This window comes from Nanorana parkeri, unplaced genomic scaffold (genome assembly GCF_000935625.1).
Source record: "Nanorana parkeri isolate BGI_ZX_2015 unplaced genomic scaffold, ASM93562v1 scaffold796, whole genome shotgun sequence".
Lineage (NCBI taxonomy): Eukaryota > Metazoa > Chordata > Amphibia > Anura > Dicroglossidae > Nanorana > Nanorana parkeri.
In genome coordinates, this window is record NW_017307064.1 from 586,533 (window position 1) to 602,580 (window position 16,048).

The 16,048-nt window shown below is 39.5% G+C and overlaps 1 protein-coding gene across 1 annotated transcript in view; it reads left to right on the forward strand.

Annotated features, from left to right (window-relative positions):
* LOC108793969 (heterogeneous nuclear ribonucleoprotein R-like) overlaps positions 1 to 1,777 on the forward strand; it is a 67,353-nt gene extending 65,576 nt beyond the window's left edge. Inside the window, exon 12 of the mRNA XM_018564934.1 lies at positions 1,768 to 1,777. The gene's annotated coding sequence lies outside the window, so the exon portion shown is untranslated. The remainder of the gene's footprint in view (positions 1 to 1,767) is intronic.
* Positions 1,778 to 16,048: the final 14,271 nt, after the last annotated feature.

Below are 16,048 nucleotides of genomic sequence, written 5' to 3' on the forward strand. Positions count from 1 at the left end.
AATCAAAAGTTATCAGTCCTGCTAAGTTTCTCTTTTAGACTACAGAGAACCCCATCTGTCATGGAGATGAGAGGGAGTTTTTTTGTTTTTGTGCAGATTAGGGGAACTGGGCATGGCTGACAGAGTGGTACAAACATAGAGGCATGGTGTTAGCTCAAACAGGTAGGCAGGGGCTTACTTGGTTTCTGGCAGATTAAAAGGCATATATCCTGCCACACACAGTTTGCAGTTTGACTCACTCATGTGTGACTCTTAGGCCCCATTCACACTTGTATATGAGACAATCTCACAAATTCATATGTGAGCCTCAGCTGTGTTTATGCAAACAGCTGCCATTTGTTCATGGTTATTTGCATGTAATCAGATGTGCTGTGAAATCACCTGCAGATGATCGCTCCTGGACGCAAACTGTATACATGCGAACAGCTGCGGACGTTGTCAATCTCCCAGTGCTTTGTATAGGGCTTCTTGTCTGCAGCTTTTCACCTAAATATAGCTGAGTCTTATGGAGGAATTTGTAAGACTGGCCCAAACGAAAGTGTGAATGGGGCCTTAGGGGGCTCCATAAACATTTAGTATGTGTTTTCCCAGAAAAACTCAGTTTTTCTGATTGTAGTTATGTTCTAAGGTCAGTTTAGTTGTAAAAAGTGTCTAGGAGAGTTTTTTTGTAACAATGCAAAAACCTATGTCATAATAAAATCATATACATATTTATTTTTAGGTAAAGGGATTTTGATGTTATATTCCCATACCAAAATAAACAGTACATTTCAAATAATATTTATTAATTCCTTTCACCTGACTATCAGGAGAATCCTCTCTGCCCTGACTTGTTATGAATGGGATCTTGCTAACCTGCACTGGCCATGAAGATTAGAAATGGATTGCTTGGTAAGATGTCTTCCGCCATGTGTATATTTCTGTCTTCCGCCATGTGTATATTTATTATATATTTATACATGTGCACATACATTTATATATTTAGATTTACAGTTACACATAAACTATATCAACAAGCCATGTCAAAGTAATTTTTACACGTATTAAACCCAGACCAAAATAATATATTTTTTTCTCATGTCACTTTTATACGATTGAACTTAGAAAATGTAAAGTTCACTGTTAAAAGAGAACTATGGCCCAACCTTTTTTTGCCATGGTTCTCTTTAGGGTCACAGGAGAACAATTTACTAATGCCCTCCTGTGACCCAAAACCTCTAGAGTCACAGCCAGATGTTCCCGGCCCCTCCCCGAGGATTAGAGAGAGGGGAAGAGGGAATCCCTGTATTTCACTCTCCTCAATTCTCCTTGAAAGATTCCACAGTACCTGAAGTACTGAATGTATCTACAAAGAGAGTGAGGCTTCCTTATAGTGGCCATGACAGGTGTGCAAACATGGGAACTCAAGTACAGGTCTTTTCTCCCAGTCCTCAAAAGATTAAAGTCTATGACATGATCTGCAGCATTTAGAAATATCTGAAGTATCAATTTGGGGGAAATTGATTTTTAGGAAGTCAGAAATGTGTGCGTTTCACAAGTTCAAGGAGATTCTAAATTTCATTTGTATGTTTTTCTAGCTAAGATTCAAAATGAACCTCTGTGCTTTGCCTTGCTGCTCCATTCAGCTGCCCAGATCAAAGAAAGGAAGCTCTGTGTAAGATCCAAGTCATGACCAAGGACTCGCTCCCCACCCCTTTGTGACAGTGCTGGGTGCACAAAGGGAGGAAGGGGATTAGGTCACATGCTCATTATACCAGAAAGTACAAGGTGTTTTTCTTGTCAGCAGAACTGAGCAGTTAGGGAACAAAGGGAAGGTAAGTCTGGTAAGATGCCCCACCCCCCACATTAGCATGAACCCTTTGCTTTGTCCTACAAGGGGAAAACATAAATTCACTCTAAGCTGTAGTTTTACCAACAAACAAAAGACTCTTCACCATGTTTATCTATCTGGCAAGATATAAGAATTTTCCTGCAAAATTCATATGAATCGAATAAAAAGAATTGCTTTTAGAAACATAAAATACTAAAATGAGGTTTAGATCCAGAAGCAATGTTGAAGAAATAGAATGGGGGGGGGGGGACTGAGGTATACCATTCAGGTATTAACCTCCCTGGCAGTATTCCCGAGTGTGGCTCGGGGTTAATTTTCAGTACCAAGAGCGGTAACCCCGAGCCACACTCGGGATTGCCCAAAAGTGTCACTTACCTTGTCCCTGCGAGCCCGCGGTGTCCTCTGCTGTTTGCATCTGGCCGATGCCGTCATTCGGCTTTCAGTTTCGTTTTCAGGCGTCACAGCGGGGGGGCGGAGCCGGCGGGAAATTCAAAAGTGAAAACATTACATTTACACAGAATACACACAATACAATGTAATCTGGTTTAATTACATATATTTATCAAACTATTTTACTTCAATTTTGTCCCTGGAGCTTTGTCCAGTGCCCTGCCTGCACTTTTACTGTACTCTATTGACTGTTGTACGGATCAGGCAGCACCCCCAGAATTCCCATTTACTGGACCATTTTTTTTTATTATATTATAATTTCTTATAATTATTTATTATATTATAATTTATGATTTCGTGTTTGAAACTTTATCATACCCGGGATGTCTACTGGACTCTTGTTTGGACAGATTTAGTGAGTTATTCCTAAGATTTACTAAGAATTACAGGCCTACAATATAAAACAACAAATTTCCATGAAAACCAATGTACCGCTTTGGGATGCTAAATCCTGCATAATCATACCGCCAGGGAGGTTAAAGAGCAACATGAGGGAAACACTAATGAGGGATCCACTGATACTATCTAGTAAACATTGAAACCATTTTACCTCAATCTGAAATTTATGAAATCCTCTATGACCAGAATGTAAAAAGTTTCTCCCAGGATCACTGGCAAGTGAGCATTCGCTGTGCATACAGGGTTTTAAATGGATTGGCAGTTGTGATAGTCTTATTACTGAGGCTTTCTGTATAGGTGCCCATACACTGTACGATTCTCGTATGAGATTGTGCAGTGTGAATGAAGACATGCGACCGTTTCTACTGTACGGTCGCACGTCTTTTGTCTTTAAGGAGCATGCTAGAAAACCAGCCGAAAATCCTACGATTTTCGGCTGGTTTGAATGATGCTCGGGAGACAAATGCCGAACGGGCCGGTGGGCGCTGATGATCACAAGTACGATCTGTCTGTCCAAGATGGGCAGATCGTACGTTTTTTTAATTACTTTACAACCATCGCAAGACTAAGGTCTTGCGATGGTTGTAAAGTGTATGGCCACCTTATCTGAAAGACAGCAAGAAGCCTGCAGTGGTTGTGTCTGGGAATGGCTTTGCTTTGTTACAAGCAGGGCTTTCAGATCATTAAATAACAGATGTTACAAGGGATTAAAGTGGACTTGTGTGTTACAATGCCTGAATAAAAAGTAAAAGAAATGCAACGCTTCCTGTATACATTTCTATTATATTTTTCTTTTAAATTGGCCTAGAGTGTACTTTTAAATATTTAAAGTATAGCTTTGACTTCAGTCACTTATTAACATTTGCATGTTAGTGCAGTTAGATATATACAGCCATACACTCCTATAGGCCTAGGGCTACACATATTTTTTATTAGCATATCAAATAGCTTTCAATCTCTCCAAGTGTATTTCCACTTTTGCAGTCAAATTTGAGAAAGCCCCTCCCCCTATATGTTATATTATCCTATTCCTATTTGCTATGTTTCCATGGAATAGGCTGTTGGGCAGACTGCAAGCTTCTCTGTACAGTTTTAAAGTGACAGAAACTCTGGCTGTCCCCATAGAAAGATTAAGGACATTTTAAGCTTCCCCTCATTAACATGCAATGCTTCTAAGATCTTTAACCCATTCTTAGGACAGACAGTGTTAAAATCGTTTACAGTTGATAATTAGATCTGCCAGCAGAGTACAGAGAGGGCAAATTAGTTAAAGATCAACCTCTATATCCCCCTTGCATTCCAGAGGAAAATTCAATTCAAAAAACGTTTTTTTTTTCTTTCAGAAAAGCGCAAGTTATATGTAAGCAGAATGTTTTTCTTTTAGCATATCAATTTTTATTATCGCAAAGTATACAATAATGAAACATTTCCATAGATATTCAAAATGCTTTTCGCTTTGTCTGCTGGTGAGTAAGCAGAATTTTTACATTTTTTTAAAGTTATGCTATGTGAGTGGGAACATGTAGCAAATAAACAATATGTGTTATCCCATTTTGGATGCAAAAGTTGTAATATACTTTAAGAAGTTATTGGGCAATCTTCTTTTTTCAAGTATACCCCAGGAGATAATTCTCATTCCACTTACCCAGCAATCTCCTGCAGTAGCCCTAAACATTTTTTGCATTATGAGTTTTAGTGACTGATGATTAACTAGTTCCAGGAAATGTAGTAGTGGTGCGTGATATAAAAAAAGGCATCATCTTTAATTATTAGGCACATTACATCCTATTCATGGGATGTATCATGTCTTTAACACAGTTGTGTTTTTTAGTGATAGCTTTCTTTGCACTCTGTAGACAGTATGTGTGTATGTAAGAATCATGTCACAGTGCAATGTATGCCACGACATGTTCAAGTTGCAGTTTGTTCACTCTTCCTTCCTTATCCTTACTTTTTTCCACAATTATTTTTTTGTTTTGTAGATACAGATGTTGCTGTGTGCAGTGCTATATAGAGATCCACACCTTCAGCAACAACTAAAAGGACACGAGGGTTTGAAATGTTGCTTCCTGATCACACAATTGCAGCATTTGGTTATGGTACACTCACCGTGCAGGCATCAGCCTGAACAAACTGCTGGGTGGTTGCTAGGAAACTAGGTGACGTTTCCATGATTTTACAGGGTTTCCTTTTTGGCATGAAGAATGCTTTAGGTATGCAAGGAGAATCCAGATAATTATTACCACCCCTAGTTCCAATCTTATAGCAATTTAGGCCTTGTTCACACCAAATGCAGAGCAGATCCGCTCAGGTTTTTGCACACGCAGTGCAGTGGGTTGTGCTGCGTTTCTGATGCGTTCTGGGTCTTTTTTTTTTTAGTTTAACATGGGCTTTCAGTGCGTTCCGGGTATTTGCATGCATTTTTGATGCGTTTGCATGCGTTCCAGAGCAGGTAAAATAGGGCTTGCTGCAGTTTTTTCACCTGCTCTGAAAGTGCACACTGCGATGTGAACTGGAGCAAAAAATACCATTGGAATACATTGGATGCAGTTTTGATCCGGTCTGCAACTGCTCTGCTCTGCACCTGCTCCGCGCTAAGTGTGAACAAGGCCTTACACTCAGAGTAAAACTAGATCTAAATGCATAGAATAAGCATCACTTCAGAAACTACAGAAAATAATCTCATGACACACTTCTTTTGTTGTTGACTTGCAGGTTATTTACAAACTTCTGGCCCCACAATAATAATCTGGCTCTCATAATAGCGTGTGGAAAAGCAGTGTCTTAATACAATAAAAATAAAGGAATAAAAGGAACACATTTATGAGGTGATGCAGGTACCTTGCATCTATAGACACATGTCCTGCCAATTTGTAGAGATTTCCTTATTTGTGCTCATAAGACAAATATAAACTAGACCCAGATGTATGCTGCATTTGGAACACCGCAGTTTAAAACCAGATGTTCATTTTTACCTGCCTCCGTTATAAGGCAGTAATGTCAGTTCACACTTCTCAGGCAGACAGGATAAAAAAAAGCACAGCAAGCTACACTAGCAGCTTGTTTATACACAAAGTTAGGTGTATACTGGAAGACTTTACTGGTAAATCAACCTCCATTATGTCGCAGGACAGGCTTTACTTCCTGGTACAGGAAAATACATTTGAGGAACTTTTATTTTTTTGTACTTAAAAACTACATCCAGAATCAAAACGCAGGTATAGGTAAGTAGCAGCTCACGTGCAAGTTTGCTTATACACAAGCCTGAAAATGTATTTTTGTTGCATGTTTCTTCATGCATGATAACATTTTCTTATGTTTTTATTCATCATTAGAATTTTATATATAAAGATATCCTCTGCAAAGATGTGACTTTTCATGCAAAATAATGTATCCTCCACTCCAAGATAAGGATGTTTGTGCTTTCTTTTAATCTTGCAGGAATCGAAGGGGACACTGCATATATCGCCAGATTAACAGGTATTTTCTGTACTCGCTGAAAATATTCTTAGCCTGCAAAAAAAACAAATGCAACCACCTAACCTCAGAACTGGAAAGATGCATTATATTACATTCTTGTTTTTAGGTTAGATACACTTTAATAGACCACTATAATGGAATAGGAAAAGTGACAGGTGCTTGCAATGATTTTCTTTATGCTGCATTCATGTACCATCCTCCAAATGTAAAATGAAAAATACAAGTTTCTGAGTCAGAAATTATACCTGAACTCACAGCTACAATTTGGAGAAATCGGTGCTACCAAAATTCTTTGAATTGTAGTTCTGCGTCAGAATGTTGTGTTTACTGCCTGTACAACGAACACAAATAAAACATCTTTTCCACGGCTTCATTTTTTTTTAAATCTGTTGCAACTGCTCAAGCATTCCTGGCAATGTTGTAGTTTGTCCAAACCCCTGCCACTTCTGCTGGGTCAGTTTTACCTGCATGTAAATGTTGAGAAGAATAAAGGCATATGGGAACACAGGAATGCATTTAATGAATGCTATTATATGAATACAGAATATTTTTTTGCAACAGTGGTCCCTCAACCTCCCTGGCAGTAATCCCGAGTGTGGCTCGGGGTTAATTTTCATTACCAAAAGCGGTAACCCCGAGCCACACTCGGGATTACACTGTAACGTCTTACCTTGTCCACGATCCTCGCTGTGTCCTCCGGGTGGAACCGGCGGGAGATTTTAATGTAAAAAATGTTTTAACAAAAATTAAATACTGTAATCAGACCGCCAGGGAGGTTAAAGGCTAATTCCACTTTCCCAAGCAAATATGGGAAAATGGAATTACCCCCTCCAATCTGGCCCCTTTCCCCCCGCCCCTGCTATACTTACCTTTTGACAGAACGCACCTTCCCCTCTACCGGTGCTGGTGTACTCTGCACTCAGCAGCGCAGCCCTGCGCTCTGTATTTTGAATTTTACTTGCAAATGGCGAGCACCCATTGCTAAGAAGTGCTTCTCATTGGTCAGCACTGTCAGGTGACCATGCTGACCAATGAATGCTCGCCATGTGTAAGCAAAATACAGAGCACAGGGCTGCGTAGTACACTGGCACCTGCAGAGGGGAAGGAACAATCAACCAAAGGTAAGTATAGCGGTGGGAGAGAGCGGGCCAAATCGGAGGGGGTAATTCCATTTTGAAAAAATTCTCCTGGGAAAGTGGAATTACCCTTTAAGTGTGCTTTGCTTTTTAGAATTGCAACATTTTCTAGATAGAATTGACAGTGCATTGATTGATTTCACTTGTAGCCTGGAATTGCTCATTAGAATTCCATCAGAAAGTAGCTTTTGCACCTAAGTAATTGTTTTTATTAATTGAACACTGGTTTGTACACGAGGATAATTGTTTTCTCAACTGACTGTGGGGTTGGTGAGGCTTTTCTAGTAAAGACAACCTCTAACCCAGCCCTAGAGAGAATGCACAGGTGTTGCATTATCAGCTATATGATTGGTAGAGGATACATTCTTATATTGACTGAATTACATGACAAGTCTAGATTGATAATTGGTAATTCTTGAGGTACAATTTAAGAATCTTTATTATTATTATTATTATTATTATGTGCTATACACGCACACACAGGTAATCTAGACAGGTGCATTTCCTTGAAGTATTTCATTATTTTTGGGGGGAATAGATTAGTTGTCAGATATGCTTAAAATAGAACTATGGCCTCCCATTAAAAAGAAAATATGAGCTGAAGCACTTAATTATAAGTTCATCTGCACTATTTTTTCTTAGTCCCCCTGCAAAGTCCCAGAAATGTCTGTAGATTTTGCCAGTGAAATCCTGTTAATGCAGCTTCCTGTGATGATGTAGCACTGCTCCTGAATTTATGGCAGAGTTGCCACTGCGGTGGGTATAGGAAATGTTGCAGGTGGGGTGGCTATCAGTAATGTCACTGCTGATTCACAAACCTGTGCTTTGTCAGGTTTTCTGGATTTACAGCACTGCTTTTGTTATTAAAACCCTCCTATTGTGGGTTGCAGTGTTTGGGAGGCGGAACGTGTGACACACGAGAGAAAGAGGATTTGGCTCATTCAGGGAAGGTAAAATAAGTTTTTTTTCCCTAATTTTATGAGGCTCATGTTTTTCAACTTTTAATGTTTTTCAGATACACATCTGGACTGCACCAGTGTGGATGATTAGTGATTAATATAAATGTGTAGGTATTGGTAAGAAGTTAATATTAATTTTTACATTAAAGCCTAATTCATGTTCATACCACACCCCGACCCCTCTGTATACATTGTTGTTTTTGTTTTTTTGTAGGTATCTACAGTCTGTTTAGGTAATGCATGGGGTCTTATTCAACCTCTTTATGTCCTTTGTGGTGAGCCAGGCCTAAATGCTGCAGGAAACAACAACACTTAATGATGTGGTACTGTTGTTTGCAGCATTCTCCTGTAAGCTTAGTGGCTTAATGATGCCCTCCCAGGTGGTGGGTCCGTGATACCCTGAGGAAGGAAGTAGGTTAAATGACGCTGGTGGGCATTATTTAACCCAGAAGAAGACTAGAGCTGGATTGAAGAGTGGTGAGTCAGTGGGGGACAATGCAGAAATAGGGTGATTATTGCAGCTAAAACTGCTTTTTTATTTTTAAAAAATTGGAATTAAACTTTAGCCCCTTCCTGCATCTGGTCTGTATATTATTGTTAATCAGCACAAAGCCTAACATACCTAATATGTGTTCCACAGTTCTCTGCACAGTTTTATATTTGATTAAACCGTCCATGAAGACTCATCGGAGTCTTCATTCTTTGTGTCATTTTAAAAAGGGGAAGTATCATCGTCCAGGCCATAGAGTGCCTAATTAGAAGAGACTATGTGTACATTTCTCAACTAGCCTCTGAGACAAATGTGTGTATCCCAATATTTAAAATTCTGAGTGCACAATCATAAAATGTTCTGCAAAACCCTATTGTTTTGCAGAACATTTTGCAGAACATTTGCAAAATAGAAAGAAGATTTTAGCCTCTAAATGTGCCAGCTTTACGCTAGTACTGATTTTGCTAGGCATATTGCCTCCATGTTTGGCTTCTAGGCATAGCAGAAAAACAGCTGAAACCATTACTCTTACTTTCAGATTCATCATTCATAACTTAACACTGTTATGAGTGTTTGACAGTTTTGATAACTAAAATCCTACCTGTGCTAATTTGGTAATCCATCCCAAAGGATAGTCTGAGTGGGTGGCAACCCACGTTCTTTGATCTCTAAGGTATATCAATGGGCAATCAAATCTTGGTCATGTCTGAGGGATATGATCCTGGGATTCCATCCAACCCCAGCAGCAGGAGAAATACTTTTTTTCTGTAAGGTGTATCCCACATATTTTTAGTTCCTGTGTATGTGCAGCCATAATATTATGATCACCCACCTAATATTGAGTAGGTCCCCCCTTTGCCGACAAAACAGCCCTGACCCATCAAGTCATGGACTCCACTAGACTTCTGAAGGTATGCTGTGGTATCTGGCAGCAAGCCGTCAGAAGCAGCTATGTCTTGTAAGTTGTGCGATGGGGCCTCCACGGATCAGACTTGTTTTTCCAGCACATCCCACAGATGCTCGTTTGGATTGATATTGAGAATTTGAAGGCCAAGTCAACACCTCAAACTCATTGTTGTGTTCCAAACTATTCTTGAAACATTTTTGCAGTGTTGTAGGGTACATTATCCTGCTGAAAAAGGCCACTGCCATCAGGGAATACCATGATGAAGCCGTGTACTTGGTCATCAACAATGTTTTTAGGTAGGTGGTACGTGTCAAAGTAACATCCACATGAATGGCAGGGCCCAAGGTTTCCCAGCAGAACATTGCCCAAAGTATCACAATGTCTCCTCAATCTTGCCTTCTTCCCACAGTGCATCCTGGTGCCATCTCTTCCCCCAGATGAGCGACACACATGCACCCAGCCATCCACATGACGTAAAAGGAAACGTGATTCATCAGACCAGGCCACCTTCCATTGCTCCGTGGCCATTGTAGGTGCTTTTGCAGTCTGCAGATAGGCAGCCCCATACCAGCAACAAGGATGGGTGTATAAATGAGTGGCAGTGGGAGAGATGACTGTGTAAGGATATCAGCTTGGGGAATCTCAAAGACGTCAGAATATCATTTAGCTGCTACACAACCATTAGAGTGCACTAGACTGTATGCAAGATTTGTAGCTGCCTATGTGTGCAGCAAACTAGATTTTGATAGTGTCTCCCTCAAGTGGTGGTAGGTGGTAAGAGACTGCAAGTGTGTGTTCCACTAACTCTAAAAGGCATATTGCCGGGTTTAGCTAACCATTTAAACTGCTAGTAAAAGCAGTGTGTGTCGTCTACGGAAGCCTGTGTGCCAGCCTGCTTGATCCTGCCTAGCTGTTATTGCATTGGAGTGATAGTTTCTCTAAAATTAAAAAATAAATAATGTACCATCATTCATATTTGTGTTGATTACCCTGTATTATATGATTAAAACATTTATTCTGCAGTAACAAAGTCACAGAGGAAGTAATACAGGTAAGTTTTTAAGTTATCAGTGTCATGCTAGTTTATATCAGATTATATGCTTACATCTGCACATACTGTATTATGAGGTCTGTGGGTAAACTGTAGTTGATAACATCATCATTCCTCCATCCAGGCTGTAGTCTGTCCTGGACTTGGTTTTATTTTTGCTTTCAATTTTCCATTTTTACTTTCTGTGCCTTCTGCACTAGCCCATTCCCTTATTAGCTGCATGGTGGTTAAAATAGCTACAGGAAACATCCTGGGTATGCAAGTCTGCAATAGCACCTGTCTGTATGTTAACATAGTATGTTAATATCAGCAACATTAATGTCTTTCAGACGGATAGATCTACAGTAAACCTCTGAGTAAGCTGCTTCTGAAAACTTGAATTTATGTTTGCATGTTTGCATTTTTTTTAATGAACAGATATACCACTATACTTAGTGGGGGTTAGAGCTGATTTGCCATGTAACAAAAATAATTTAATTGTAATAGAAACATAATACAGTAACCTATCAATTACCCGGTATTCAAGCAACCGGTAAAAAAAAAAAATCAAGGCCTTTATCCTCATTTTTTTTCTAGTGGCTTGATGCACATAAAAAAATGCTGGTTGCTTGGTGCACACAAAAAATGTAGTTGCTAACGAAATTATTTGTTTACATCTTGCTGCTGGCTGCAGAATGTAAACATTAGGGAGAAAACACCATCCTGCTATTGGCTATTTCAAATTGCAATAGCCAATAGCAGGCTGCTTACTGTGCCCGCCCACTGAGCAGAGGAGTGGACCTGAGTGAGAACTTTCTCTTTCGGGTCCGCTCCTCTGACCCGTGGGCGGGGTTTCAACTGCTATTGGCTATTTCAAATTGGAATAGCCAGTAGCAGGCTGGCTATTGTTCTTGGAACAAACCAAAAAAGAGAACTTTCTCAGGGCCTCTCTTCTGCTCAGTAGTGGGCGGGGCTTCAATAGCCAGCTTGCTCTTGGCTATTGCAATTTGAAATAGCCAAGAGCAATCTGGCTATTGTTCCCGGCTGCTTAGATTCCCCTATAGGCTGTGGAAGCTAGCCGGCAGGTGAATAAGGCTGCGGGAGGGGGGGGGTTTACTATTAACTCTCAAGCAACCAGAGACTAGTTATCCGGCACCTCTCGATCCCACTGGGAGTTTACTGTAAAATGCATTAAACAAAATTTGGTTACGGTTAATGCAGAGATATTTATGGTGCACTATTTAAAGGTGTTCATGTTAAGAGTTAATGTGTGTATATACCCTAAACTTTCTTTTTATATATATATATATATATTTTTCCCCCTGGGGAGAGTTACATCTCTGTTTCTCTGTTTGACCTGTTAACCATTGTTATCAAAACAAAGTGATGGAAAACCAAAATTTTATAGTTGTAAAGAGAAGAAAAAGTGAAGGTGGATCTAACTATGATAACAATTATTTTAGTGACAGCTGCATAGGAGGGAACTCTCTTAGTAAAAATTTCCTCTCACTTCCCGTTGCATCTCCAGGACATGAATTAAGTAAAAACTGCTCAACTGGACACAGACCTCAAAAAACTAACACAAGTCATGTTCATTCTGTAAAATGGAGAAAAAAAATAAGAAAAAACATTTAGACTATAGCTACACTTTTAAGAAAGATTAGGATCAGTAAAATTGTAATGATTTCTTTGAAGTTAATAAAATGTTTTAATAAAATTCTTGGTCTTTTGTGTTTTTTTTATTAACACTCTGTATAGCAATGAAAAGTTGCAAATAAAATGTGTGTATGTATATAAGTGTATTTGACTAAATATTGTTGACAGTTACCAAGCTTGTCTAATACTAAACAGCTCTCACAAGATCTCACAAATCTTAATCTTTTTTATATTAATAATCTTAAGAAATCCTCCCTACCTACAATTAAAACACTATTCGTATTAGTTTCCAGGCTGATTTCTAAAAATACACATGGCTTGCTATGCATCTGACCATGTGACAATTCTTTCAATGTTTGACCAGTGAGCATCTCTAACTGGAATGCACATTAATCTTTAAACAAGTAGCAGTGATGCAAGCCAGATGCCTGACTTCTCAACTTTCCACATTATTTATCATACCATAAATGGTGAGACCTTGCGTTGTAATTTTTTTTTGTCATAGAAAGGGTGACTTTCTAGGCTCTGTGTACATCAGTGGTGCTTACCCGCATCTCCCCATATTTCCAGCTCAGCACGGCTACTGGCACTTTGCTGTGGGCACAACACTACCAGTTTGTAGCCCTTCTATTTGGTCTGTCTTTGTACACCAAGGTAATGGTTCCAATGCTAGCCTCACTACACTCCCAGGACACATTGTGGGATATCTGTATTATGTTTTGGCACGCACAAACTGTTGGATCAGTTGGCACGGACTCTGTCAATGTGATGCAGCCTAATTATCTCTTGGAGTATATATCTGGGTCTTATTCTGCATACAGCTCAGTCCAGAGTCTTTCTTCCACTAAACAAACTCCAGACTCTCTGTCCCCAATGACTCTGAAGAAGCCTGAGTAACTTTACATTTCAGGAACTGAAATAAAACAGAATTTGTGTGCTTACCATAAGATCCATTTCCAGTTCATTATATCTGTTTGAGAAATGTCCCCAATATTGCTTTCTTCAAAACTGACACAAGATGGGAGTGGTTATACCTTGGTGGCTAGCCACTTGTGCCAGTGTCCAATTCCTCCTGTAGGTAGCACTATAACCCAGTTATCTCTGAATTACTTTTGATCCTGTGTCCCTTAATGAAGTTCAAGTACAAAATCTTGTTATTAAGACTTAAAGAAAACTTGTATTGAGAACATGCATAGGCTGCCATTTCTGAGCTCTGCCTTTGAAAATACGAATCGCTTTGCTGTTATTCGGAAGCAAAGGCTTCAATACTGTTATGGAACAAGTATGCAAATTAGGAGTCCTGTCTTTTCTATCTGCATGATGGCTTTGGGTCATTGGCTTTTGATTTTGATTTTTTCTTCTGGAGCCTTAGTACATTTGATTGTGCCTCATTAGCTGGACCCTTTTCCCCTGAATATCTAAAGCCTCATAAATGGCCCTAGGCGGGTCACCAATATCCTTTTTTTTTTATAAAACAGTGCAATAGAAAAACAATACTGTGCTTAAATAAATAAAAAGTCCAGCGCAAATAAAGTGCAAACAGGCGATAAAAAAAGTTCAATAAAGTATAAAATGGTGATTTAATTTATTTTAGATTGTAACCCCTCACGGGCAGGGCCCTCTTTACCATCTTGTGTTGAACTGTATTGTAATTGTAATGTCTTCCTTATATTGTAAAGCGCTGAGCAAACTGTTGGTGCTATATAATTCCTCTATTATAATAATAATCCCAATGTGCTCTAAACAAATCCCAAGAAATAAAACCCATGATCTTCAATCAAGTGAAAAGTAGCATCAGGTAATCTATAGGCAAACAACACTTTCTTCTGCCACCTGAGGACTCCCCAATAGAAACAAACTGATCAGATCAATGTGACTGGTTAACTAAATAACATGGTCAAAAAACGCTTAACTCCACTCATCCTTCTAGTACATCTGGTCAGGCAAACACAGAAGCAGATCATAGGGTAACACAGTTTACTGAGAATAGCAACAGGCAAAAGGCATAAAATGACTCACAGCACCCATAAAATGACTCCACCCAGCACTGAGGATATGACAGAATTGTGTTTTCATAGGGAAAAAAGGACACCACTCACTACAGATCTTTACAGAGTGTGGAGTGGTTGAGCTCAATAGTGCCCAGCCACAATAAGCTCAACACAAAGGTGTGCCAGATGACAGAACATGTTAGATGAAAAACCAGGAACAAACACAAGTAAAAACAAGTAAGTGTAGTAACCTCCAGCTTACACGAGTCCCACTGGTGCCAGTGACTCCTGTATCCTGACATGCAGCTTGCACAAAGGGTACACATCCATAGTGCAGTGTCCGCTCCAAAACATGGTGTCCATGTAGCTGATGGTGGGAGGAACCACCAAAGAAGACACCAGCAAGCCCTTCCTCCTGTGCTTCCCCACACCACAACCCTCTGTACAATCGTTGCACACACCTCAGGGAACACAGAAGGGCTGTCATGGCCCCAAATCAGCTTAAAGTCTGACAAGATGGTGCGTCTATCCAAATATGGCCTTCCCCAGGGACTATAGAAGGAGGGGAAACAGGCCTCCTCTTGTCCATACTGAAAACGTGTACTGGAGGTCAAGGTAGCAGGGACAAGCATCATTAGCTATCGGAAAAAAGAAGGTTGTTCCCTGGAGTTCTGATATACCTTGAATATCCCCTTTAATATTTAATTAATCATTTAAATAGGTCATCAAGGTCATATAACCAAAAGTAGTCAGAACAAGCATCATTAGCTCCCTGAGGAGAAAGGTAGGGAAAAAGAAATGTGCGGTAGGAAGGGACAACTAAAGAAAGACAAGTTCTTCCACCCAGATTCTGGGACACGTTTCCTCCAGAAAGAGAAAACCCCAAAATAAGGAGAGTGTTGGAAGGCCCTCCTTTTAACATTTGACCTGGTGATGTATTTTGTGTCCTGATTGGAGGAGCCTCTCTCTCTCTCTGATATGCTGTCCTAGAAGATGACTGGGGAAAATGCCTTTTGATCTTGTCCAAAATACAGTGTCCTTGTCTCTTCCTGTGAGATTAAAAGAAAGTACAAAAGAAACTTGTCTTTCTTGTGCAAACTACTAGTCAAGTCAATCCACTATGTAATGGAGATGAACAAAGGCAGCCGTGGCTAAAGCCCGGCCTGCATGACAACCATAGCTGCCTCAATAAATAAAGGGGAGAAATGAGTGTAGATACAAAAGGAGAAGTGTCGTATTTGCAAGATTACCAGGTGAAAATGCAGGAAAAGTAATACTGTCACTACATCTAAGGACTGGTAAAGTGCAATATATTACGTTTTTGCTTTTGGTGTTGTAATAATAGGACCCATTGCTCTATAACTGGATGCTTGCAAACAAACGTCTAATACATGTATGCACCAGTTTGTATAGACAATGTCAATTTAAAGCACAGATCTTAGCTCATCAGTGCAATGTACTTAAAACTATATAGGAATACCTTTCTAAGTTCAAAGCATAATATTAGTATAAGAAACCAGAATAATTAGAATTGCATATTGAATGGTTATTTGTTCTTGACATGCAAATGAGAACTACCTTTGTAGTAATTGGGTTGAGTTATATAAATAGAACCCAATCCAGACTTGTTATAAACTTGAACCAAAAACATGTCTTATATTGCAAGAAAAATGTCCATATTCTTTTACAAAAACAAATAGTTATTAACAATAGCAACAC